Below are 26,701 nucleotides of genomic sequence, written 5' to 3' on the forward strand. Positions count from 1 at the left end.
GGTTCAGTACTAGTACCTGATTTTATGTTTTATGAACAGCACAGTTACTGGCTAGTCTAGATGACTGTTAATAATATGAAACAGTTCTGTTTGTGGAAACAGTTGGGTCATTCCCTATTTTTTTTTTCATATCTGTTAAATTCAAGCTGTTTATTCTAAAGTGGTTAAATATCACACTTACAGACTGTATGTTGTGTAGCTAAGAGTGGGAACTAGCTGAGATAGGTGCTCTACCTGTCCTTCTAAAATCTGTAAACCTCCATCTCAGTAATCTGAAACTGACATATCAACACATATCTCTTGTTAGCTACTTTATTTTTCATCTGTCCTAAATTATAGATGTCTGCATTTTATTAATCCCAAACTTGCATACGTAGACATATCTCCTGTTAGCTGCCTTTTTTCCATTTTAAAGGCTATAATGCAGAGATGTACAACTGTAAAATATAATGCACTACTTAAGCTGTCCAAACACTTCATAATGCAAGAGAGCACAGATGAATAGCATTTTATCTAGTCATTTCAATCACCAAACAATCCTAATCATTTTAATCTCTCTCTCTCTCTCCCTCTCTCTCCCCCATTGTAATGAGTACATAGTATCTCACTACCAAGGGAACTTCTACAGCTGAATTTTACTCCAGTTGTAAAAGCGCAAAAAGAGAAATACCTTCAGTTAAAACATATGTAAGGCAATTTCAAAGAATCAAATTAAACTTAGAGAAATATCTTGTTTTCCTGCACTTCTGCATCAGTGTGTTCTGTACTGTAGTGATGAATCTGCTGGAGGCACACCCACACCCGTAGGCCTTATACTGCTTAAGGTGAAGGTAAAGCAATACTTTAGCATATATATTCTAACAACGTAAAATATACCAGAAAAAGCAAATAAAGCACATAACTATAAAATTAAATGCTGTGAATCTCCTTGAGTAGTTAGATTTCAAAAACCTTGTCTTTGGATCCAATTTCATTTTTTCTGCCCATTCTTAATCTATCATTTCAATGCTAAGCAGTCTCTACATCTCAGCCTACTGGGACATGTTTACACCTCAGCCTACTGGGACATGTTTTTCACTGAAGGACCTCAAACTGTATATCCAGTTGCAAATCAAACTAAAGCATCTCCAGACAGTCCCAGGACTTTTAAAAATATGAACTGCCACTCAAAACTGGCATATATTAGCTTTTTAAGGATAACTGCTTTGAAAATAATGATACAACCTACAGTGCATTAAAAATAAGATAAACCGGAGATTTAATCTGCACAGTGCATTTAAAGCTAATGGCGGCATTCAACCCCTTAACTCCTATAACAAAAATTTGTTCTTATTGTACTCTAACAGATATGTATCTTCTAATTCTTATAGCCCCCTAAATAAAAAACTGAAATTGGCTGAAAACAGAGTTAAAATACAATATAATAACCAGGGCATACACTTCATCCTGTACCTACTTTTCTCATATTCATTTCAAGCCAAACTCACTGCAATATTTTCTGTTGCAGTTAACTTAGGTGTACCTTAACAATAATCTAGCAGCTTGTGTTCCTTCCTTTAAAATTATCGGGACTTGTCTTAACTCCTGTCTCACTTCAGTTTTACAGATTGTTTTCCTGGCACTTACTCCACCATGGGCCAACACACTCCATTCAGCCCTCACTACACTCGGGCTCCCCTCCGCTACCCTCTCCTAGCCCCAATTCCCGCTCATCCCATTAAATCTAAACTTATACCTGTTAACTCTGCGTCCTCTACTCATCCTCCTATCCTGTGCCTAACTGCACTATCCAGTCACAAACTGTTCTATTTATATCATCCTCACCCACTTCTGTTCTAAGTTCCTTCTCTGCTCCCTCCCCATCAAAACCTACATATTCTCCACACTATTATCTCTGCTCATTAACAAACTGCACCACAATAAAAGATTTGTACACTAACCAAGCTGTTCCCCTCCTGTATCACCTTACTCATCCTCCTCCTCCTCTCATTCCTAACATCCCTAATAGTAGTAATAACAAATAAGCACAGCTCAACCATTACTTCATCCTTACCCATCAACCATCTTCCCACTAGCTAGTCAAAAATCTCTTCAAGCTTATTTCCCATAGCTCTATTCCACTGTTGTAACCCAAAATACTAAAAAATGCCAGTCCCAATGTCAAGGTAATACCCCTACCCATCTCTACTACAAATGCCATAATAAACAAACAATCTTTCTTCACCATCCATCAATGTGGTGACATCTACCCCAGCCCAGGTCTCAACCAAATCTCAAACCAAAGAATATACCCTAAAACTTTAAAAATAGTCATTCTAAACCTTAGAAGCATATGCAACATATGTAATCACAGATTTTCATGCCTGGATGACTTAATACAACCCACATATCCAAGCCACAACAGAGACCTGGCTAAAACCTGAAATAAAAGATGGTGAAATACTATCTCCTGGTTATAATATTATTAGGCTCTATAAAACATAAAAAGCCAGAGTAATAGCTATGATCTTCCCAGATATGTACACAGTAACTCCCTATACAGGCACAAACCCAAACTTTGGAAAAGTAGAACTCCTAATCTCATTCCTAAAACCTAATAGAGCCAAGAACACATGCACTGCTGCACTATATATCCCCCAGGACAGAGCATTCCAATACCTGAAAACATACTATCGTGGATAGCAGATACAAACACAAATGACATTATCTTCCTGGGTGATGCAAACATTGATTGGCAGTTTTTATCTGCAAATTCAGCAAGCAGCATAAACCCTCTTTGAGTTCATATAATTTATTAATACACCGACGAGATGGCAAAAGTAACTCCCAAAAGTGTATCCTGGACTGGTTATCAACCCATCTAATTTTATCTCCTCAAGTACCCTCCCAGATACATTAAGTGACCACCTGCCAGCTTATACCGACATGTATATTATACAGCTAACAAAGGAACATAAGCTTAAAACGACCTTTAATTTCTCCAATTTCTCCAAAGAGTCTTTTACTAAAGTTCTGACAGCAGTTAACTGGTCCATCCTAAAACAGATTCCCCTTAAATGATGCAGTTGAATACTTCAATGCAACATATCTAAATATCCTTAGCACCTTAGCCCCACAGCTTACAAAAAGAATTAAAAGTAGCCAAATCTCATGTCTCACCAACCAATGCAAACTCCTTATAAAAGAAACAGACAAAGCATGGATTAACTGGCAAAAGAATAAAAATGTAAAAAATTGGCAACTATTTAGGTATCTATTTAATCAAGTCAAGAAACAATTTAACAGAGATAAAAAATCTTATTATACTCACCCATAATATAGCCATAAAAACAACCCTAAAAAATTATGGTCCTCCATATCCTCTGGCATCAACCCAGGAAGATGAAAAAAGGATCCCAGCCCATATCTAGAACCCCCCACACACACACTTCAAGCAGCTACCTATTTCAATACATACTTCATAGAATGCATAGCCAGCTTAACCTTAATCTCTCCTATCACAACCCCTTGCACACAGATTACTTCCCCTACCTTAGACCCAAGCACATCTCCTTCATAAAACTCATCTAACTGCAACATCTCCAATACACATATTGACAACTCTATCCACTTTACCTTTCATCCAGTTTCCATACTTCTCATAAAAAAACTTTTACATAAATTAAAACCATGTTCCTCCTCATCCGACAACCTTCCCCTGGAATACTTAAATCTAACCAGAGATGCAACAGCATACCTAATCAGCATTCTTACTAATAGATTGGTTACAGAATCCTGTGTCCCTAACTTATGGAAAATAGCACATATTATCTATTTAAATAAATGAGGTATTTCCACTGACATTGCAAATTTCTGTTCCATAGCCATCCTGTCTCCTGTCTCTAAAATCCTTGAAAGATGTATACTTCAACAATTTCTCTACTATCTCTTACAAAATAAGCTAATCAGCAATACAAAACATGGATTTTAGCCAGACCATAGCACTTCCATTGCATTACTATCATTTATAGACACTGTCAATAAAACTCAGAACTGTAATAAACTTGTTTCTGCAGTATTTCCAGATCTGTCAAAGGCTTTTGACATGATCTCTCACAGTAAACTCCTCAATCAACTTTCCACCCTGGGTATATCATCTCCATCTATTCAATGGTTGTCCAGCTACCTTGCCAACAGGCAGCAAGCTGTAAAATGGCAAAGGTCCATCTCTGCATACCTTTCCACTTCTACAGTAGTCCCACAAGTACCCATCCTTGGCCCTCTACTTCTCAATATTTTTATCAATAACATACATTCATCTCCTTGGGAAGGCACCCTGATTTGATATGCAGATGACTGTACCATCATCTGCTCATCAAACACTTTAGCTCACCTCCAAGAAATCACTCAAGAAGATATCATCTCCATTGAAACCCAGCTTACAAAAGCCCAACTCTTACTCAACCCCCTCCCCGGAAAACAAACTCCTCCTCTTTACACCCAAAACCATAAACTCTAGTGAACATTTTTCAAAATCTTTTCAGCAAGTGGCACTGAAATTGAATTAGTTCACCATACCAAACTATTAGGTACTGAAATTGAATTAGTTCACCATACCAAACTATTATTAGTCATAATAGATGATAATCTTAAACTTGACTTCTATATCCAAAGAAGTATAAAGAAAACTCATCAAAAACTATGCATGCTTTACAGAAATAAACATTTTCTGAGCACACCCACAAAAATGACTCTAGCCAAAACCTAACTTCTGCCCTCCCTACTCTATGAATCCCCGATTCTAACCAATTTACAATCATACATAAAAAAACAAACTTGAAAGCTGCTACAATAAAATTGCCACGTTTACTGCTAATTCAATCTCTTTTATCCATCACTGTAAAGCTTGGCATACTCTTAGCTGTTTTGAACTCCCCCTCCACCTCTCTTACATTCAACTAATAACAATACATAAAATCATGCATAAACCATTAGCCTGCCTAGCTCTTACCCCTTTAATCGACCAACATATATTTTCCTAAAATGACTCTCAAATCAGAAGACAAACACATTATCATCATAAATAAACCTAATAAAACCCCTGGGCAAAGCTTATACTCATACCCAGTATAAAAAATGGAACTCCCTACCTCTAACCACCAGAATTATTAATTAACATACATTCCGTTAAATTCTCCGTAAAAGAATACTTTACAAAATCATGGACTTACTCCTGTGCCATTCCTGGCTGAACTTACTCACTATATTTCACTCATCTCCCTTTAACCTAAGTCATACATCACAACTCTTTTCAACTCCTATTCCTATTCCTATTCCACACCTTTCTTTTGTTTTTTTCCACTACCTTACCATATCCACTTTCTCTTTGCAGACCTTTCCTCTGACTCTTTCTCTTTCCTCCCTTCTCACTTAAGCTACCTGAAGACACCCTACACTGCACTCTTCTTATAATCTGCTTTTCTCTCCATCTTTACTTCTTTCTATAATCCTAATATGAGCACCCTATCTCATACTAAGACCACTCGATTTCCCCTCATTATCTCTATACATGTAATCTGAAATGTCTCTTTTAAATGCCTTATTAGAATTGTCTCAGGTCTCATTTATCACATATTAATGTAAAAATAATGTGACTAATACGTTTTTCCTTACATATTTTCTCCAACTCAAGTTATTGTTTTTCATTGCACTGTACTCTTTCTCATTACAATGTTTTTTTTCACTACTATATTTTGTAATATTACATGATACTTTATGATTTAAAATATCTGTAACTGATTTTGATAGACTGATTGTGAAGCTTTTCTCCCTGGGCCTCCACTGAAAATTGGCACTTTTTGGCCCATTTGGAATTTCCTGCTAAACAAATGTCAAATAAATAAAATAAATGAAAGTTATCTTTTCTCTTTAATTTTCTCACTCCCAACACTATCAGTAGTAATATAACATTTAATTTTCACTCATAAAAAAATCCCATTCTTTTATTTCCCAGTCTCCTTGTCTTCTTCTATGTTAATTACTTTTAACCCAACCTTAATTTATAACATTCTTGCTACTTGACTAAACCATTCTCTCTCAAAGAAATCATTACAGTCTTTACCTCTTAAACTCATCATTATCTCAGTTACTATTTTAGTATCCAATCACTAATAATCTCTCTCAGATATTCTTGCTAGCCTGCTTAACATGTTTTTTCTAGTAACCCCTGTTTTACTTTATGAGAACAACTTTAGTTTTGTTATACTTGTACTGTGCTTTTAATAATGTGTACATTATTGCCTGATATACGAAATAAGTATGTCTCAATCAAAATTATATCAATGGTTATATTGTTTCTTGTATTGCACAGAGTTCTTCTCCCCAGTCTTACACTGAAAAAGGGATAGTAGCCAAGTAGGACTGTCCCATTAAATAAATAAATAACCTGACATTCACCTGAAAGTAACACCATCATATATTTTTAAATTGCTTTAATTGCTAAGTTGATAAATTGGATCATGGTATTCTGACAAAACATGTCCACTTTTGATTATTTTCATTTAAGCAACTCCACTACGTATAATCAGTCATTCTTGTGGTTTAGGCCTACAACTTAGTTTAGTTAACACATACTTGCTATATTAATGAAACCCTTCATGAAACTTTTCTGATACACTGAAACGCACTATGATATCCTAATTATGCATATATCACATCGACTACACACTCTACAGGTTCAGAATGTGAAACCCTGCAGTGTTGATGTGGCACTAATCAGAAAACAAGACTCAGGACTTTCTCAAAAAATATAATCATAGTTAATCCAAAAAGAACTATGTCTCCTGTTTGTAAAGCAACACTTTTCATTACCAGAGGATTTTTCTAAAATTATTAACAGTTTTAAAATGACATAGAAAATGTAAAACACTTTAAATACCAATGCCTCTGCTGCTTTTAATGCTGAAAACTCGGCACATTCTTTGCAACTTGTGTTTCTGTGCCCTTAAATGGTGTCAGCCACATATATGCCTAGCATCAGCTCTCAACACTGCTAAATGATGGACTTCTTACCTCATGTATATCATAATTATTTTTAATAAATTATACTGAAACTTCTACAGAGGATCTAACCATGCTCACCTGCAGAATCAGATAATATATTCTCTATGCTTTTGATGCCATCTGCAAATAACTTAGATCATTATTCATAGCCTGAGGAAGAAAGTGGTCTCCCATTTTAGAAATTGACTACCACAGTCACACTGTATGAAGGAGCATTACCGTTGTTGCACTGCGTAAAGGAGAACCACAAGATCACCTCACTAACTATAGAATTACTGCTGTGCTGAATCCTCATGCTAAGCTTCTAAAATGGCTGCTACATGCAACTTCTTTACCATCTGACTAACAGCCATATCATATCCAATAAGCAATATGCTTTTTGATTAAATCATGATGTTGGTACTGCCCTAATGACATTAACTGAAAAAATTTTTAAAACTATAACAATGTTCTTCTCGCTGGAGCTATGTAATGGATCTCACAAAAATAACTAGATATTGTTAATCACTCTCTTTTTGTCTTAAAGTTACCGACCTGCAGATCCATTTATCAGATTTACAGTGGTCTCATAGTTAGTTACATTGTTACTCAAGTCCTAAACCCAATGGTGCTAACATGCTAGGCTCAGTGTACAGCCTTTTGATGTTTACCATATTTATCACAATAACATGTCTATTCTTTACTAACATGCAGAACTACTCCATAATACAGGCAGTGGCCTTCCTGTACAGTTGGCATTATGCATAGAGTCAAGGCAGAACTACAGGGACTTTTCAATCAGTTTTTGTCTCTTGTTACAGCCACAATAAATAAATAAATAAACTAAAACGAAGCAATCAAAACAAATAAAGATGATAGTAGCAACATGGATGAATTGTCCAACCCAAACAAGTAGTCTAAAATTTGAAAAATAATGGGTTAAGAACCAAACCACAGCAAAAAATGCCAACATAAAATTGGTTTATTGTGAGCGTTTCACAGCCAAGTAAGCTGCTTCATCAGACAAAACTAAGTAAAAACACATCATATTTAAACAACAACCAACCTATCAAAAAACTCATAATCAAAATATTAACTAATTAAAATCTCATTAATATAAAGCAAAGCAATGCTTTAGGGAATTCTTTAAGCCCAACAATATTTGCGACATCAAAACTGAGAACACACACTGCTTCTGAGCACTATTCATAAACATATACAGAAAAAAAACATACAAAGGTATAATTTAATTCATAGATAGGTAAAGGAAACATAGTTCACAAGTCTTCCACTGCCACAAATATTACAATAACAGTATTTAAATTAGCATACCACCCTAGCAGCCCAAAAGCAACGTGATTCACGAAGTATAAAAAATGTGCATAGCGACGCACTTAGAAGCACCAGTTAACCAATTTACGAGCCAACAATAGCAGACATTAAAGTAAATGTCATTGTAAAAAATAATACTTTACCATATGTCATTAGCCATAGCATAGCTTCTGATGCTGCCAGAGTAGCAGATGTTCCCACCCATCAAGTCTCAGAATATTGCCAAACCAGGAGGCACTTTAGTCTACAGATCCTGTATTGGTCTTACTAGAAATGAGCAGATAGACAGGTTCTGCATGGATGCCCAGACATTGGAGGAAATATGCCAACTATGTCAGTCTATGGAAGATGCAGGTAAAAGAGGTTCACTAATACCCGTAGAAACCAGGATATAACTGCTCTGACTATAGTGGCAGCATGCACCTTCCAAAGACTCTCACCGAACACAATAGGCATACCATGGGCTTCAGCCTGCGACATCACTCAGCATTTTGTCTGCTGGCTCAAGGTGACCAATATATAAAGGTCAAAAGAAAAGGCTCTTCCAAACCACAATGTGCAAAATATCAATGGTTTATTCAATTCAGGTGGAAAAATAAAAACAAGGCACGAAAAGCACATTAAAACACATCAAGCACATAAACGATCATAACTATCTGCATTTTCATCAAGACGACTTCATCAGATGTTTATTTCCCCAAAGTACAACCCCTTCCTTTTATAATCTCCTATTCAAATAGTCAACCAATTAAAATCTAATTAACATTTAAAATTATATTACAAGTTAAACATTGTGTCAACACTAGGTTAACCTCTTGTTCTCTGTTTAAAATCTTCATATTCTCTAATTAGCAAGACATATATATATATATATATATATATATATATATATATATATATATATATATATTAAATTAGATTTAATTGAATTGTCAACACCATTAAAGTCTTGTAACTCACTAAAAATTCACACACCACATAATATAACAACACAGAATAAACATTGGACCTCATTTTAAAAATATACAAAAAATATATATTTTTATACTTATACTGAATGTTATAACATTATAACTGAGACGTAACCTCATTTCATGTAGTATTTAATCATATGTTTCTTTCTCTTATAATTTGGCTGCCCTTAACTTGAGAACTGGGGCTAGGGATACCATGTCATTGAGTCCAGGGGGCTTATAGGCTTCTAGTAATATCTGCCAGTACACTTTCCTGTACTCTATCCTGGTTTCCCACGGTCCCCCTCTCATATCCATTAAAATGGCTTCCAGGACAAAAAATGAATACCTTGCTCTAAGACAATTTAAAATGTGTTTGTTTAAAGCATTCCTTCTGTTTTTTGTCTGGATATCATATGCGTGTTCATAGACTCTCTTTTTTTTTAATTTTCTTTCGGTCTTGCCCATGTAAAATGCTAGACACTGGTTACACTTGGCTAGGTAGACTACCCCATTGGTGTCACAGCTATAATATTGATTGCCTGTGATATCTTATCCCTAGCTTCCAAGTAAATGATGTCTTTGTTCAAAATGTATTTACATTGTGGGCAGGACCCGCATTTATAGGTTCTCCTCTTGTTTCTATTAATGTTTTCAATCTTATTTTTCTCCAATAGTTCCTTAATGTTAAGGCCCCTTTTGTAAATAATCTTGAAGGAGGTATCAACAATTTTTAATTCGGACAAACTGGCAAACCTTTGCCATTCTCTTTCCATAATGTTACTGATTATTTTAGAATCACCATTGTATTCTGTGACAAAGCCATCTTCATATCCTATACCTTTATGCTGTTGTAAACCCAAATTCGTGGTAGGGGTGTTCTTTCTGTTGTTTGCCTCCAACGTGAGATCCTCTCCTATGATGTGTGCAAACCTATTATTCCTATCCTTGAGAACTTCCTTATGGATTTTTTTCTATCAATTCTAAAGGGTAACCTCTGTCTAGGAACATTCCTTTCACTATTTCGCATTCTCTTTCATAGTCCAAATCAAAGGAAGTCATTCTGCTGATATGAACAAACTGGCCCTTAATTATTCCAACTTTTTGGTGATAAGGATGGGTGCTGGTAAAGTATACGAGGGAACTGGAATAGGTTTTCTTCCTGTATATTTTAGACCTGAGTGTATCTTGGTATTTATATAGTGTTACATCCAAATAGTGTAAGACCTCACAGTGCATTTGGTAAGTAAATCATAAGAAGGTAGTAGTGCTGGATATATATTCTATGAATTTTATTAGTCTGTCCTCTATGTCAGCCCAAAAGATGGTGATATCATCCAAAAATCTCTTGTAAAGAATCCAGCAATCCTTATAACTAGAGTTCAAAACATACAGATGTTCCCACATCATTAAAACCAGGTTGGCATATAAGGGGGCACAATTTTGGATGTTTCATTAACTTGAAATACATAGATAAAAAAGTTTTGTCTCAAGTCTACATAAAAAATCAATTATTGTTAATAATTGTTTAAATTATTATAGCCATCATCCTCATTGTGTAAAATGTAATATAGCAAAAGGGAAATAAGTGAGAACTTCTAGGATGTCTACAAATGATGCTAACATTTTAGAATAATTTAAGAACATTAACATTATAATTTTGGAAAAAGATTATGATAAGTTATAGGTAAACAGAACTAATAAAGACTGGCAATAGTCCTGAGAGAATCAGTGCCACAAATTACCCTGATGGGCAGATCCCAAACCCTGTGTCCAAAGGCATTCCAGATGTCAATGGTTTCAATGATGAAGCCATCAACACTGATGATAAGATCAGTATAGACAGTGTCAGAGTCAAAGGCTGTTGTTCTTACATCAAGGTTGATGCTAATGTTGAGATCTCCGATACTATAGACATCAGTTCCAACTGCATGGACTCTGGTCTAACTGGATCCAATGCTTGAAGAAGGCCCAGCATGGGGAGCAGGATATTCTTGGCAAAACAAATGAAGGGAAGTACCTCTATCAATCCTAGTACTAGAGGGAAGAGGCATGGTACATTTTTGCTGGACTTTAATAAATGCTTCATACATATTTTCAGAGTCTGTTTTGATTGTATACATGGAATATCTCCTGAACCATATTACATATAATGCTGACGATGTCCTAGAAGAAGTAAATTTTTTAACCACAACATACAAAAAATGTGGAAACACTGTTATTACTGACTAATCTAATGGAACATTTCTCCATTACTGTCCTTAAAGGGACTTTAAATGCCAAAAAAGAGAAATGAGTAAAAGTAGACTTCACTGGTCTATGTGTTTTAGTAACAGAACATCACTTTATCAGTTCTATCAGCTTTATGCTTCTTTCTCCTCTCTTTCTCTTTAGTTTCATCTCTGGGTTTATCAGTCATTGGGCACAACCTTAGAGGCCAATGGGGCTGACCCCATGCAACGCTCAAGGTCAAAACCTTATCAGCCTTGGATGTAGAGCTATCTTTTAATTTATACAATAACAATGCATTGCTCATGTCTGTAGTTGTAGAGGTAGTGAGTGGTTCACAAATCTCACAATTAACAGTGAAACACTCTTCTCCAAAGTAGAATGCATACAAAATGTGTCGGTCCTGAGGCAGAATTTTATGAATACACTTACACTTTTTTAAAAGCTCTAATCTCCATAAAGAAAATATCCACAAACTAGAGTGAAATATAGCCAAACTATAAGAAGCAGCACGTCAAATGCAAAAATGATCACTTCTGTAACGAAGTGGAGCAGCAAATAGAAAAATGTTAGGGGCAAGGTGGAAAACCCTGCCAAGGCCTAAGGAGGCGAGGAGAAGAAAGGAAAAAGTTGAAACAATAAGTATGAAATAATAAATGAAGGTACTAAAAGGAATGGTCTGACCTGAACATCAAACAATTCGAAAACAAGATAGCAATAAATAAACAGCAATTTTTAGGAAAAACTAAAAAGAAAGTTTTTACACAAACTATCTTACTATCTTTCTATTTGTCTAGTGCAGTCTGGGATCATTTCTCTGATGGAAACATAGCACACAGCAAAATAGATATGAAAAGGAAGATAGTTGCAGAACATTATAGATAAAAAGGGAGATGCTAGTGGCCAGGAAATGTTTCAGTGCAGAGTTGACTAAAGATTTATAGATTTAGGCCTGTTGTTTATGAGGATAGACATGCTCACTTCAGACCGAATTTTACAGTAGCTGTTTCTTTACAGGGGATTACCAGTAGATGAGTCTGTGTGTCATGTGATTTACCCACCTAAGCAGTTCAGTAAAGGTTCTGTCAAGGACACAACACATCCAACACCTCTTGACTCATTCTTCTAAATAATGTGTGATGCATTACTGCGTACATAAAATGCAAACTGAAGGATTTCTCTCCTTTGTTATATTACCCCAAATACTTATTCGCTATTTCTTAATACACTCTTCTCTCTGTCTCTTCTTTACTTTTTTCAGCTTTGCTTTTTACACCATTCCATTTTTTCCATACTCTAACTAAATCTTTATTCACAAATGTGTGAAAATATTAACCTCCTTTCTTATTTCTAGCACTGCCACTGGATTTTATAATATTTTTAGATAGGTGGCACACTTCCAAAACTGTATTTATCTTATATTGCATTCAGCCATCCATCCATCCACAGCCCCTTTTCCCATTTTTTCACATGAGGTCACGGTATCACTTCATCAATGACAGTCATCTAGAGCCAGGGTTCACACCCATGCTGCTGTTCTTTTATAACATGCATTCACCTGCATACTCACACCTATGGCCAATTTTCTTTCATAATACACATTCATCTGCACACTCACACCTATGGCCAATTTAGAGTGTCCAGTCTACCAACTGGCTGTGTTTGGAGCACCCTGAGGATATCCAAGCAAAGACAGACATGTACACTCCACACAGAAGGCATCCCAGCAGAGAATCAAACCAGAGAACCTCTTGTTGTGAGGAGAGAATGCTATCCGCTGCACCAATGTACTGCCCCTTATATTGCATTCTAGTCCCATTATTTAAATATTGATTGTACTTAGTATTGGTTGTTTTATTCTTACTGTACATGTTTTGGTGTTATTGTTATTCAAGCATTGTAAGTGTTTTATGTATTGTTCTATCCACTTGCTATTGGTAGGGTACCCGATACTGTCTCAAGTACTGATACATTTACACTTTTTTTTTATTTTTTGATTACACAGTTTGGTTTCCACCTGCTAACCATTAGATGTTCCAGCTCTTATCAGGTTTCACTTCACTACCAAGCATCCTTGTCGAGATGTTCACCCCCAAGATACATGTCCCTCAGCCTTCCACACCACCACAGGGAGAGATCGGTGGATGTATCCAGTTGTTCCTCTCTCTCCCTAAGTGGTTCTTCTAGTGCCCAGGCTGTTAATCCAAACCTGGACTGTCTGGGCTGTGGTCATGGTTCCTTCCATGCCATGGAGATGGCCGGTTATATTTAAACATGTTAATATCAGTCTTTGACCTCTCCATTACATGTTTAAGGGTCTATTGCTTCTACTAACTTTATGTACCCTGTGTACCTTTAGTCTAATTTATTGCTGAAAAACACCCTTGTAGGAGGGCATTTTTTACATTGTTCAATAAAAATAAATACACACCTAGTAAATGAAATGCTATATTATTTGATTTCGCTGTAAACATTTATGATGCTTCACACTTAAGTCCGCTAGAGACAGCGAAATATAAAAGTTATTTTGTCACACCTTATATTCAGCAGGCTTCAGTGATTAGTTACAGAAGGCTCAGTAAATGGCAAATAGCGCTTAACCCCTGAGCACTAAAAATCATATCACTGACCTTTAAAAATCAAAGCAGAGGGTCATGAAGAGGTCTTTCTATACTACAGCGCATATAGTTAATGGTAGTAAATCTCTGCACATGCTCGGTTTATGCATTTAATAAAGTATGCTCCCATAAACACTGTTCCCATAAACACCTTTGACTTTATGATGAACATCATAAATCTAGGTGGAGCTAAGCTAAGTCTGAGGGCCAAAATCATAGCGTTATGCCTAAATCATAGCATTTGAGAGAGGTATGTTAAACTGTTTCTAATATGAATGTGACAAATACCAGAATCACCAGGTAACACAATGGAGAAAGTCTATGACATTACACATTTATTTGCATCAGCTAATCAAGAAGAGTGAAATTGGTAACAAGAAGTACCTACTGGGAGAATACAGCAGTACTTACTATATCCAGTCCATCAGGTACAGTCAGAAAACAAATCATAACATTGTAAAACTATGCACATACAAACACAGAATCAAAAACAAAATAAAAGTAAAACCAGGATTGGTCATTTTATTGCATTTTGACAGCTAAGCAAATCTCACATGGCCCTGTTTAACAGAATTCTACAAATGGTATTTAGTAGCAGAATGAATTTGGCCAGGATACTTCAGGAAATGCTCTACTATTCCTTTATAAGTTAATTGGGATCCTTAAAACACACCTGAACAGACAGATATGAATAATGATATTATCTTGTGTAGGAACAAACTAGACCAGAAAAATCTCACATTACTTCACTTACAAAGCCAGAGCGGCCATAAGTAAAAAAGTCTTAGGTGTCCAGCTAGAATATGGCCTATACCTTATTCTTCAAGAGAAATACCAAAACAATTCAAACTGTACCTAAAATGATATGCAGAGTTATTAAACACAGTCCTTAAAACATACACCATTGCAAACTAGGGTTGCAACCTTTATTATCCTAACATTTCAGATACAAAATAATTGTTTTATAGTACTATAAGAGCAAAGGTGTGATTTTTTTTAATTTCCTAAAATCTCTGGACATTTGACATTTTTCTTGTATCCCCATACTCCCATCAACCCCCACCACATGGCGAGTGCACAACTGCCCAACAGGAACTGTGCTATATAAAGAGGGACACATGGTAACCCTATTGCCAAACTACTGAAAAAAATAAAATGGTTACCTGTAAAACACTGAACTGACCTCCTGATAGACTCTCAACTATCTAAATTCCTGCAGGCCAACACAGTCTCTCCCCTAGTAGCCAAGCTCATTTTGAAAACACCATTCTATAACTTAACATATCAATCCTGTTCTGAACCCTTACTGCACTCAGCCCTTATTAAACTTCACTGCACCGAGCACATCTTTTCTTCCATTGCAGTCAAACCATGGGCATCACTCAATGCTCATTTCAAAAACATTAGTGTATACTCCAGTTTGTACTGTCAACTAAAAAAAACTTATGAAGGCAAAATGTCTTTATTCACTTTCAATCCACATAACCTAACTCAAAATGTTTAACTTACCTTACCTCCACCTTGCTTCTCTCTTAATCATCTGTTGTAATTTTTCTCTGTAGGACTCCTGCTGACACAAATTTCTCCAGGATAGCATTACTCATACCCATTTGGTCAAATTTTCATCTCGATTCTCACATCCTATCCTTTTTTTCTTTATGTAAATATGTATATATCAGATACCTTCATGTCACTATCTGCTGGGTTTAATGTAATGCATGTTTACTGGGTTGTCTTTAATCTCTTTATATCAAGGTTTATTTATTTGTACTTGGTCTATGTATAAACTTCTATTTCACATAAAGTTTTTTTTATAATAAGAAAAGCTTTGTATGTGCTTGGAATAATACTGTTTTCTTTTTGTATAATTCAGGGCTTTGACTAAATTTGGTCAGTTTTGCTTGATGCTCTACCCTGGCAACAAATTCAAATGAACTCAGTAGTGGTTAGTCAGAATCCCTAAAAAAAATGGATGATACATAATAATGTCAGTGTGCCTCACATCTGCTTCCATGCAATGTATTTTAGGACATTGGACAGTAAGATAAATATTAATGTTTAATGATAAAATGTTAATTACTATTGGGGGCATGGCCAGGATGCTGAGGAGATAGGAGCAGATTTCACCAGCTCTGCCATTCTTATCATATTTCTGACAGGAAATTTTATGTTTAAGTTATTGCACTTTTTTTTTTTTTGCCAAAAAGCTAATAATTTAAACTATCCTGGTCAATAACATAAAAAATTATTTGTTTATTCCTATATTTTCCTGTCAAACTATTACCTGGAAAACCTTCACACTTACAGAATGAGCCATACAAAAACAAACTCTCAGTGAGGAATGCTCCTCTTATAGACCAATTTCATTATTAAATGTTGATTACAAAATATTCGTGTCTATACTTGCAACTAGAAATCAACAATTTTTTTTCATATTTAATTAATATTGACCAAACTGGAGTTGTAAAAAATAGAAATACTTATGATAACATCAAAAGAATATTAACTATAGCTGACTATGCTAATAATATAAACGATAATTAAACTTAGTACATTTAGATATCAACAGTGATTTTGATACAGCTAATTGGAAATATTTATTATTGGTCTTAGAAGAATGTAATTTTTCAAAGGGTTTTCTGCAGCTTACAAGTACTCTCTATGAAAATTCCTTAGCTTATATAAAAATAGGTTCTTATGTCTTGGAATCAATTATGATTACTAAAGAAACAAAGCAAGGATGTCCGTTGTCACTCTTACTCCTTACTTTCATTATAGATCATACCTCATAAATGCAACCTCAACCTGGTCTGTGATATCAATAGGACTTGTTGACAGGACAGATTTGTGTCCCAGAGGCTCCCCCATCTGTAGAAGACTCCCTCTCCACATCAAGCAGAGTACATCATTAACCCTTTTTAAGTGCAACCTGGATAACTGGATGGGAAACAGAAAATGCACCCCTGGGATTCCACCTGTGTCCCTGTTGGACAGGGGCTTTGAGTGCTGACTTATCTAAACATGTGATGGAAGGAGGCTTTCTAAACATTGGGGAAATCCAGAAACATGTAAGTGAAAGATGTTATACTGTTGTCCCAGTTTACAATATTGAAAAAAAAATACTTACAGGCAAAATATCTCTTTCATGGGGTCAGCTCAGATAATGATATGTTTTGGATCAGAATCATAAATATTATTATGAAAATGGGATATTTGCGTAATACATGGCAATGGAAGAAATTTATAGGCCTCTACATGTCAAATGGATTTTGTAATTTAAAGAAGTATAATGCTTGAAGGTAGAGAGAGTAAAAGCAACAATGTAAGGAGGTCTTGGGAAAAAGGAGAACAAGTCAAAATTCTACCTAAAGTTACTACTCGTTCCCAGCTCCACCATGGAATTAAGGCTTAAAGTCATTGGCTGGTGACGTCTATTTAAATACCTCTATATGCCATCTGGACTTACTGAGATATTTCCTGGCCCAAATTTGGATTGCTGGAGGTGTCGTACGTGACTAATTGCATATCTTATGGGAATGTGAGCTGCTGCCAGTTTTAAAGAAGGCAATACAGGGAATCTGTCGATAGTTTTAGAGCCTGCCCTATTTTTATTGCTTGATTTAGGAAAGAAAATAGGGCACTGTAATAAGCAATAACCAGGCCTACTGGTTCCAAATATGTATGTGTATGTATATATATATATATATATATATATATGTGTGTGTGTGTGTGTGTGTGTGTGTGTGTGTGTGTGTGTGTGCACACGCGAGCGTGTGGAGACATCCCGTATAGTAAAGGATATCAATGTAATCATGAGTGAGATTTATGAGATGGGAATATCCTCAGACAACAAAAAGGAAAGGAACATGTAAAGGACAAGTGGCCACTCCAGGTCCTTCTTCAAGAGAGTGTTACTGGGATATATTTAGTTTAGATATATCTGTTTACAACATACGAAGTTAGTCTTAACCTGGGTTAGGTTACTGTATGCTTTATTATACCCCAGATATATAGTTAGATTTGCCTTGTTATTTAATATATGCATATGTACAAACATTATGATTTCCATACAAGAAGTATACATTACACTACTTCATATGCCTCATCTTACCAGAAGCTGGTGTGCCAAATATTATATTTTCTGATCCCCAAAAAAACGAATTGAGTCCTCTCTTGAAGAGCTTGCTTGAGTCAACAATCCTCATTTGCATACACAGTCCATGCCAAAGGGGTGAGGACTGTTCATTCACATAACTAATTCAGCTTCCTGTTTGTAGAAGAATGACCCCTAATCAAGCTCCGTTTTGTGACATAAAGGTTTAGCCTGTGCTGTTTCTATTTTAACTATTGAAAGCTATTTTTAAAAGCATTAAAACAATTGAAGCAGATCTTTTCTTAACCTTTGATATGCATGATGGCTATTGTTTTTTTTTCATTTCCTTTTTGTATGTTTGCAGTAAGGATCTAGTACTTGAATTTATTCCATTATGAAGCACACTAATAAAGTGGTATGTGAAAATGATATAAGCATCCATGCTGACTTCCCATGCCTCCCCCCATTTTATGTGTACTGCTACTTAGACACCTTCTGAGAGTTTCCATCACTGACTTGGGAACACCACATCTGTGTTCCTCTGATTAACGCTGTTGCCCTCCACGTGTATTGAAGTAATCATCCTCAGGAACCACCATCCCATCCCACCAGGATGAGTTATTCAGCATAAGCCACTGAATTCCCATCCTCCTTTACCTGACTGTTCCAGCACTTGAGACACTAATCAAAGTCGGATGCTTTTCACTCTTCTACCCATTAACAATCAAACTGATAAGAAACTTAGACCCTGCAATGAATATATATTCTAAAATAATTCTGAAATGGTAATTTTCATGGCCTTTGCGATTCTTTCTCATAAGTTTTTCCACTTGTTTATATCGTTCTCGCCACATCCTAGTCCTACATGATCTAACAGACCTGTCATAACATGCTTGAATTCAAAATCGTACAAATCTTCTTAATTTCTGGCATTTGTATTGCACACCAATATCAGATATTACATTAATTATCCTCAGTTTCAAGAATATTGACTTTAATGCATTAATCACACATTCACTTGTTGTCCTGTCATTTTAATAAATCTAGGATAGCTGGAATAATATTTTATATATATGAGATGCATAGTTTCTTTCAACTGGAATAAATCTGTGTCCACACACTGCTCCAAGGTTGAATACATTTCACTACCAGAATGACCATGGGGCATATTGGTCAGCATCTTTTTTATATGGGTTGTCAGTGTGGCATGCTTTGTAAATTGCTAGAGTCAACATTCCTGACCAGGTCATTATATTGGTTGTCTTTTCTATGCAGTTTATTATTCACAGATGTGATTAACTCTTTACTCTCAGTATTCCTCTTCTCACTTGTTAGGGATCTAGTATTTTGTCAAATTTAAAAATTAATTCCAGCACAACTTATTTTGTACTTGAAAGAAAGATTAGATTGGCTTTCTTTTCTTACTGATGATTTCTGTTCAGGTAGGCCTCCCAATCTAACTTCTGTCAATTGCCTTTATAAGTCAATGTGGGCACATAATTGAAATTATTTTAATTTTACTTCTACCAGTGGTAACATTGGCACAAACCAAAGAATATCTATTTTGTTTGGCCTTCTAATGACTTTTCAAGCTGCTGTAGAAATTCGTTCAACAAAACACATCTGCTATGTCTAGTTCTTTGATCTGTATTTCCCTTTCAGGTAATACCTCTGCAGTTACACTATTTTTTCTACAAACTCAGAGTTGCCTTAGACATATACTTTGCAAATATGCGCTGGACAGGTGACTGTTTCAGTTTGAACTTCTTTACAGTACACATGGAGAAACCAAGAAAGTTCCAGAAAAATATTTACTTCTGCTTTATTGTCTACTCTATAGCCTTTGACTGTGTGCACAATAACAAACTGTGGCAAGTTCTCAGAGACATGGGGATACTGAGTCACCTTGTTTGTCTCCTAAGAAATTTGAATGCAGAACAAGAAGTAACAGTTGAAACTAGATATGGAATGACATGTTCAAGATTGGGAAAGAAATACGGCAAGACTGAATATTGTCAACTAACTTATTCAAAATATATGCTGAATACAGCATAAAGAATGCTAGGTTAGATGAATTAGATGCTAGAATCAAATTGCTGGAAGAAACATTAACAACTTCAGATATGCAAATGATAACACTCTAATGGCTGGAAAGCAAGGAAGTGTTTTAGAGCATATTGATGAAGGTGAAAGTTGTTGTTGTGTCTTTCGGCTTTTCCCGGTTAGGGGTCACCACAGCGGAACTCCAGTCCGCTAATGATTGGCAGTTGATGAAGGTGAAAGTACAAAATGCAAAAGCTGGTTTGTCGCTCAGCACTAAAACAACTAAAATTATGTTATCTATCCCTATCAATTCTTTGGAAATATATTTATTTATTCATTTGCATTTGTTTACTAGGAAAATAAATAGAGGCCCGGGTAGAAAAAGCTCTGTTATACAAACACCATGGACATCATTTGCTTTGTTTCATCATTTACAGTCATTTTCATTCATGAGCAACAGTTCCATTATTCAGGTATCATTGATATCAGTTACATAATTTACAAACAGTTTCAATTAAAAATAACATGGGTTATATCAGAATATTTTTTAAAATACAGGGAAGTATATGCAGTGCAATATCACCAGTATGCATAGATCATCATGTTTTATGTAAGAATATTCGTTGCTATAAAGACTTGTTTAAAATCTAGGACATAGGAATGTAAGTTAAGAGTTAGAGCAGCCCAAAGATAGGAAGGAGGGGAGGAGGCACAAGGAAGATAAATGAAATGAGATGATAGAGGAGGGTACAGTTCTGATAATACTACATTAAGTGTTGTGCAGCAGAGAGTTATAGCATGAATTCATATAACTATAGTAGTACCAGTTTAACAAGCGGTGGTGCAGGTGAGGTCATTTATCTACCAGATGTTGCTTCAGCTGGCATTTAAAATCTTTCAGGTTGCAGCCTGTTCTTAAGTGGAGCAGGATGGTATTCCAGTTGTTAGCAATGCAGTGTGAATACAGTGAGTATCCTTCATTGTTATTAGGTTTATTTATGGAGAGTAATAATTTGTCAGTGGAGTGTAGAGGTCTTTTAGTAGTGTAAGGTTGAATGGTGAGTGAGGAAACTGGAATTTGGTAAGGTCGTACAATAGTTTGAGGGTTGTAATTTAACTGGAGGAAAGTGAAGGAAGTGACATACTTTATTTTCCTGGCCTCAAATATCTCTGCAGATAGTGATTGCAGCCATAAAATTAAAAGTTGCTTGATTTTTGAATAGAAAGCTATAGCAAATCTGGATAAGATTTTAAAAAGCAAAGACATCACATTATTGATAAAAGTCAATATAGCATGGTTTTCTGTTTACTGTCATGTACTTGACTCAGAGGTGGTCGAGTCCACCTGACCGAGTCCCTCATTGTGAATGTTATAATGTTGAAAACCAACATTATCAACTGTCCAACCTTGCCCCCTTCTGGTCTCATGGTAACAACTGTTCCTGGGTCCAGAGCAGCAGGGAGTTTCAAGTTTCAGTGTTTGTGTTGGTTATGTCAGAATTCAACATTCTGACATTCACAGAATGGTTCTGAGCATAGGAGGACTCTATCATCTGTGAGTCTAGTTCTTGATAGTAAACCATGGTTTTCTCAGTAGTAACATATGGCTGTGAAGGGTGGACAATAAGTAAGACTGTGCGCCAGAAAACTGATGTTTTTGAACTATTGTGGTGGAGAAAACTTTTGAGAATTCAGTGGACTGTAAGAATATCAAATCAGTAAATATTTAAGGAAATAAATCCAGACTTCACTGGGAGGTCTAATAGTAAAACAAAAACTCAAATTCTTGGGTCACAGAATGCAAGGATAGGACTCACAAAAAAAAAAGACACTGATGCTGGGAAATATCAAAGGCAAAAGAAAAAATGGGGATGGCAGAGGGTAAGGTGGATGGACAGCATTAATGAAGTAATGAATGTGAATTTGCAAAAACTTAAAGAAGCAATCCTTGACAGACAGGCCTGGTGTGTTAAAGTCCTTGAGGTTACAAAGAGTCAGATTTGATTAAATGACTGAACCATATGCATATTTCTCACACATATACTCCATTGCTAATAGATCCTGATAAGACATATGAGACCAAATACTGTGAGTCCCAGTTCCTCACCCTGAGGGGAAGTCATGCACCCGCCATCAATACACAAAGAATATAATGTATATTGGCAGAATGTCATTTTGAAATAATGTAGATTGGCAGAATGTCATTGTGAAATGCCTGTCAAAGCCTGCATTTGCCACCTGTGTATAACAGGCTGTATCTGAGTCTCCTTGGCTCCCCTTAATATAAGTTTCATAGAATTATATTTCAGCACTCAGGCACATACACACCTAACGCTGCCATTTAACCCTTTAGGACATAAATGCAGTTCAGTGCATAAATGTGGTGGCAACATCTTTCCTGTGATAAAAAAATGTCACTTTTCAAGAAAAATTATGATATTTTATTTATAATTCCGGTCTAATACACATATGGTGTGGATAGGGTCAGATCCAGCAGTAGGCAACCAAAGCAGCTGCCTAGAACCTCATGTTGGATGAGGGGGCCTATCTACAACATTAGATTTAAAAAAAAAAAGAAAAATGTTCCTACTTTCCTCAGTGTTCACGAACCGTGTACTGTTTCTTTAAGGATTAAAAATTTAAAAAGTTTTCCTGCTTTGCCCAGACATCCAAATCCTGCTACAGCATCCTGCCAATGAGACAGGGGAAAACAAGCTTAGATGGTGCAAGAATTGAATTCACAGTAGAATGGGAAGGTGATCCGATTTTCACAGCACTTGAAGGTATTAGAGTGCGTTCACACCAGAAATGGAGTAATTTCAATGCACAAGTGCTGCATTCTTAATTATGAGATGGGCTGCAACATTTTTTTTTATTTCAGAAGTAGAGGTACAAGAGTATCTTGCCACCAGAAATTGAGTAATTTTAATGCATGAGTGCAGTATTCTTTTAAATTTCAAAGCAGAACTGTATGTGCGTGTGTGTGTGTGTGTGTGTGTGTGTGTGTGTGTGTGTGTGTGTGTGTGTGTGTGTGTGTGTGTGTGTGTGTGTGTGTGCATACGTCAGTGAAAGTGAGAGCGAGCAAGCCGTTATTTTGCATTTGCTAAACAGTCCTCTTGCTGTTTAGTGAGTGCAAAATAGAAAAGGAAAAAAAAAATAAAGCATGTGTGAGAGACTCCACAAAGAAAAGATGCTGCAAAACACTGAAGTCCAACACCGTAGGTAGCAAATATAAAATCCAAAAAAATAAAACCAGTGCAGACACCACATAGAGGAATATGCAACAGACCACATTAATAAAAACAATAAATGCAGATAAGCACTTTCAGTAAAAACCTTCCTCTGATCTGCATGACAGAGGCACATTTAAATAACTAACAAACAAACAGGCTTAATAGGAAGCAGAGCATTTAATCCTGGCAATTTATCAGCTTGCAATTCAGCAGTCCAATGTAATTCAGCAAAAAGGTGTGTTTGTGTGTGTGTGTGTGTGTGTGTGTGTGTGTGTGTGTGTGTGTGTGTGTGTGTGTGTGTGTGTGTGTGTGTGTGTGTGTGTGTGTGTATGCATGCATGTCAGTGAAAGTGAGAGCGAGCAAGCTATTTCACGCTCGCTAAGCAGTGCTTTTGCTGTTTAGAAAGTGTAAAATAAAAAAGGGAAAAAAAAATAAAGCACATGTGAGAGACTATATGCGTGTATGAGATAGAGAGAGAGAGCACTTAGGCGTGTATGAGAGTAACAGAGAGAGAGAGAGAGAGAGAGAGAGAGCACTCAATCGAGTGTGTGTGTGTGTGTGTGTTTCTGTCTGCATGTGTGAGTGAATGCGTGCATGAAAGCAGAGAGACTGAGTGTGTGTGTGTGTGTGTGTGTGTGTGTGTGTGTGTGTGTGTGTGTGTGTGTGTGTGTGTAACTGTGACAAAGAGAAGGAAACAGTGTTTATGTAAATAAAAAGCTCCAGAGGCTTTCTGGCCAAAGACCACCTTGGAAGACCACTGAAGGAATGGCACATCATGGCTCACTGAAAAAATCTTGGGTCCAGGGTTCAGTCCTCACCTCTACTAACAGTCTGTGTGGAGTTTGCATGTTCTCTCCATGACTGCATAGATTTTCTCTGGGTATTCTGGTTTCATCCCATCTACTAAGAACATACTGACATGCTGGTTGACTGGCTACAGTGAATGTGTACCTATAACTGTGTGTTTGTGTGTGTGTGTGTGTGTGTGTGTGTGTGTGTGTGTGTGTGTGTGTGTGTGTGTGTGTGTGTGTGTGTGTGTGTGTGTGTGTGTGTGTTAGTGAGGGAGAGTGAAAGAGAGTGAGTGAGTGATTGAAGTGCGAAAGTGAACCAACAACCCTCTGGTAACATTGTGAGAGAGAGTGAAGACAGAATGAGCTCTGCTAGCTCTTAGAGAATGGACTAAGGTAAAACACAACAATTTTACAGAGAGCCCATTCTCTAAGTGCAATAATGCTCTCCAGGGTGTGTGTTAATGTGTAAGTAATGTCCTTCCAGGGGCGTAGGCCTCACAACACCCGTGGGCGGCATTAATTACACATTAGCACACACCCTCTCGGGCATTATTGCTTGCTTGTTTTCTGCAGGCACTCCGGTGTAAACTGCACTGTTTGGGTTACAGCAGTTTGTCTAACACTTAGTGCAGATGAGTAAGGCTGTGAGCTGTTAAACAGATGCTGTCTGTGCTCATCATTTGATTCCCTCAGCCTTCATTTATCTTCTGTGACTCTGCCAATTACTTCACTGGGCAGTACTCCTGGGCTGCTCCTGAAAAGGGATACATGTCCAATGGGCTGTCCCAGGCTGTTAGCAAATGCAATATGCATTTTTCTTTTGAATTCCTGCACCCTTCATATAAACATTAATTAGTACTTCATTATGTATTATTTGAGTATGAATCCCAGCACATCTCATAAGATTTAATGAGTTGCCAGATGTGTTTTTACTAAGTGTAAATTTCAAGGGAAGAGAAGCTTATTGTTTCTCATGCCAAGTCTCTTTTCAATGTCAGAGTATATTGTTTAGAAACTGGTGAAACCGGTGTAGAGTTTTTTCTGTAAAATGTAAAATAATAGGTTTAAATGAAATCCGAATCTGTGTGAAAATAGCATGTATACTGAGAGGTCTGAACAGTGCTTATGGTAACCGGGAAGAAGTAGTGGGATATTGGTATGGCTGGCAAGGGTCTGATCTGTTACCCTGCACTGGGCTCTCTTGATTCTGTAGGTATATGCTGCAACCACCTTCCATGTCTTTTAAATCTTCTGCTACAACTATCCAAATGTGGAGACATTCATCCTAATCCTGGACCTATTCTCCCAGCAATCTCCCTCCAGTCTTTCTCAACAAAAAATCTCTTACTTATCACATTAAACATATGTAGCACTTGCACTAAATTACCAAATTTCACCCATGGCTCTCACAATATTCTCCGGATATAGTAGCCATAACCGAAACCTGGCTTAAACCGCATATACTAGATAGTGAAATCATTCCTACAGGTTATAATATTCTAAGAGCCAACAGAACTCATAAAACAGGTGGAGGCATAGCATTAATCTATAGTAACTACTTAACAATAACCCCTATCTCTAAATGTATTCCCTCTTTCCAGAGTGAAGAACTTCTCATAGCAATCCTACAAATAAACAATTGCAAACAACTAACAGTTGCAGTGTTGTACATCCCACCAAGACAAAACATCCCTATATTAGAGGACTTTCTTGCTTGGACTACCCTAAATGTAACCAATGAAACCATCATACTTGATGATATTAACATTAACTGGAGTGACCTAATCTCTGATTCCCCCATACATAGTATCAATTTACACAGGTACACCCAACTCAATACCAGCCCCACACAAACGCACAATAACCAATGGAGCTCAACCTTAGATTGGATCCTAGTCACAGACTCTCAAAAATACAAAGATACCACTACTCTGCCCAATACCCTTAGTGATCACTCACCAGTATACACCTATAGAGCCCAAACCCAAGACGGGAAAAACCCACAACTATAAAACATCTAGAACTCTAGCTAATTTCAATTGACTTATTTTCAATAATATGCTAAAATCTATCAACTAGACCGCCCTAAAAATATGACCACTGGAAGAAGCTGTGAGCAACTTTAACAGAGTTGTCATAGATAGCCTTACAGTCTAGCTCTCATTCGAATCAAGAGGACTAAGCAAAATCACCAACCCTGGTTATCAAAAGCCACCAAACATCTACTATTCTCTAGAGATTGCACCTGGAAAGAATGGCACAAAACCACCCAACTCAAATACAGACAACTATGAAATTTAGCTAAAAAAAAGTAATTGCTGACAAAAAAATATACTTTTCTCAGAAATTACTCAACCAAACAAACAACCCAAAAAAATTCTGGAAATCC

This window comes from Protopterus annectens, chromosome 5.part0, assembly GCF_019279795.1.
Source record: "Protopterus annectens isolate FY-2018-M chromosome 5.part0, PAN1.0, whole genome shotgun sequence".
Taxonomy (NCBI): domain Eukaryota; kingdom Metazoa; phylum Chordata; order Ceratodontiformes; family Protopteridae; genus Protopterus; species Protopterus annectens.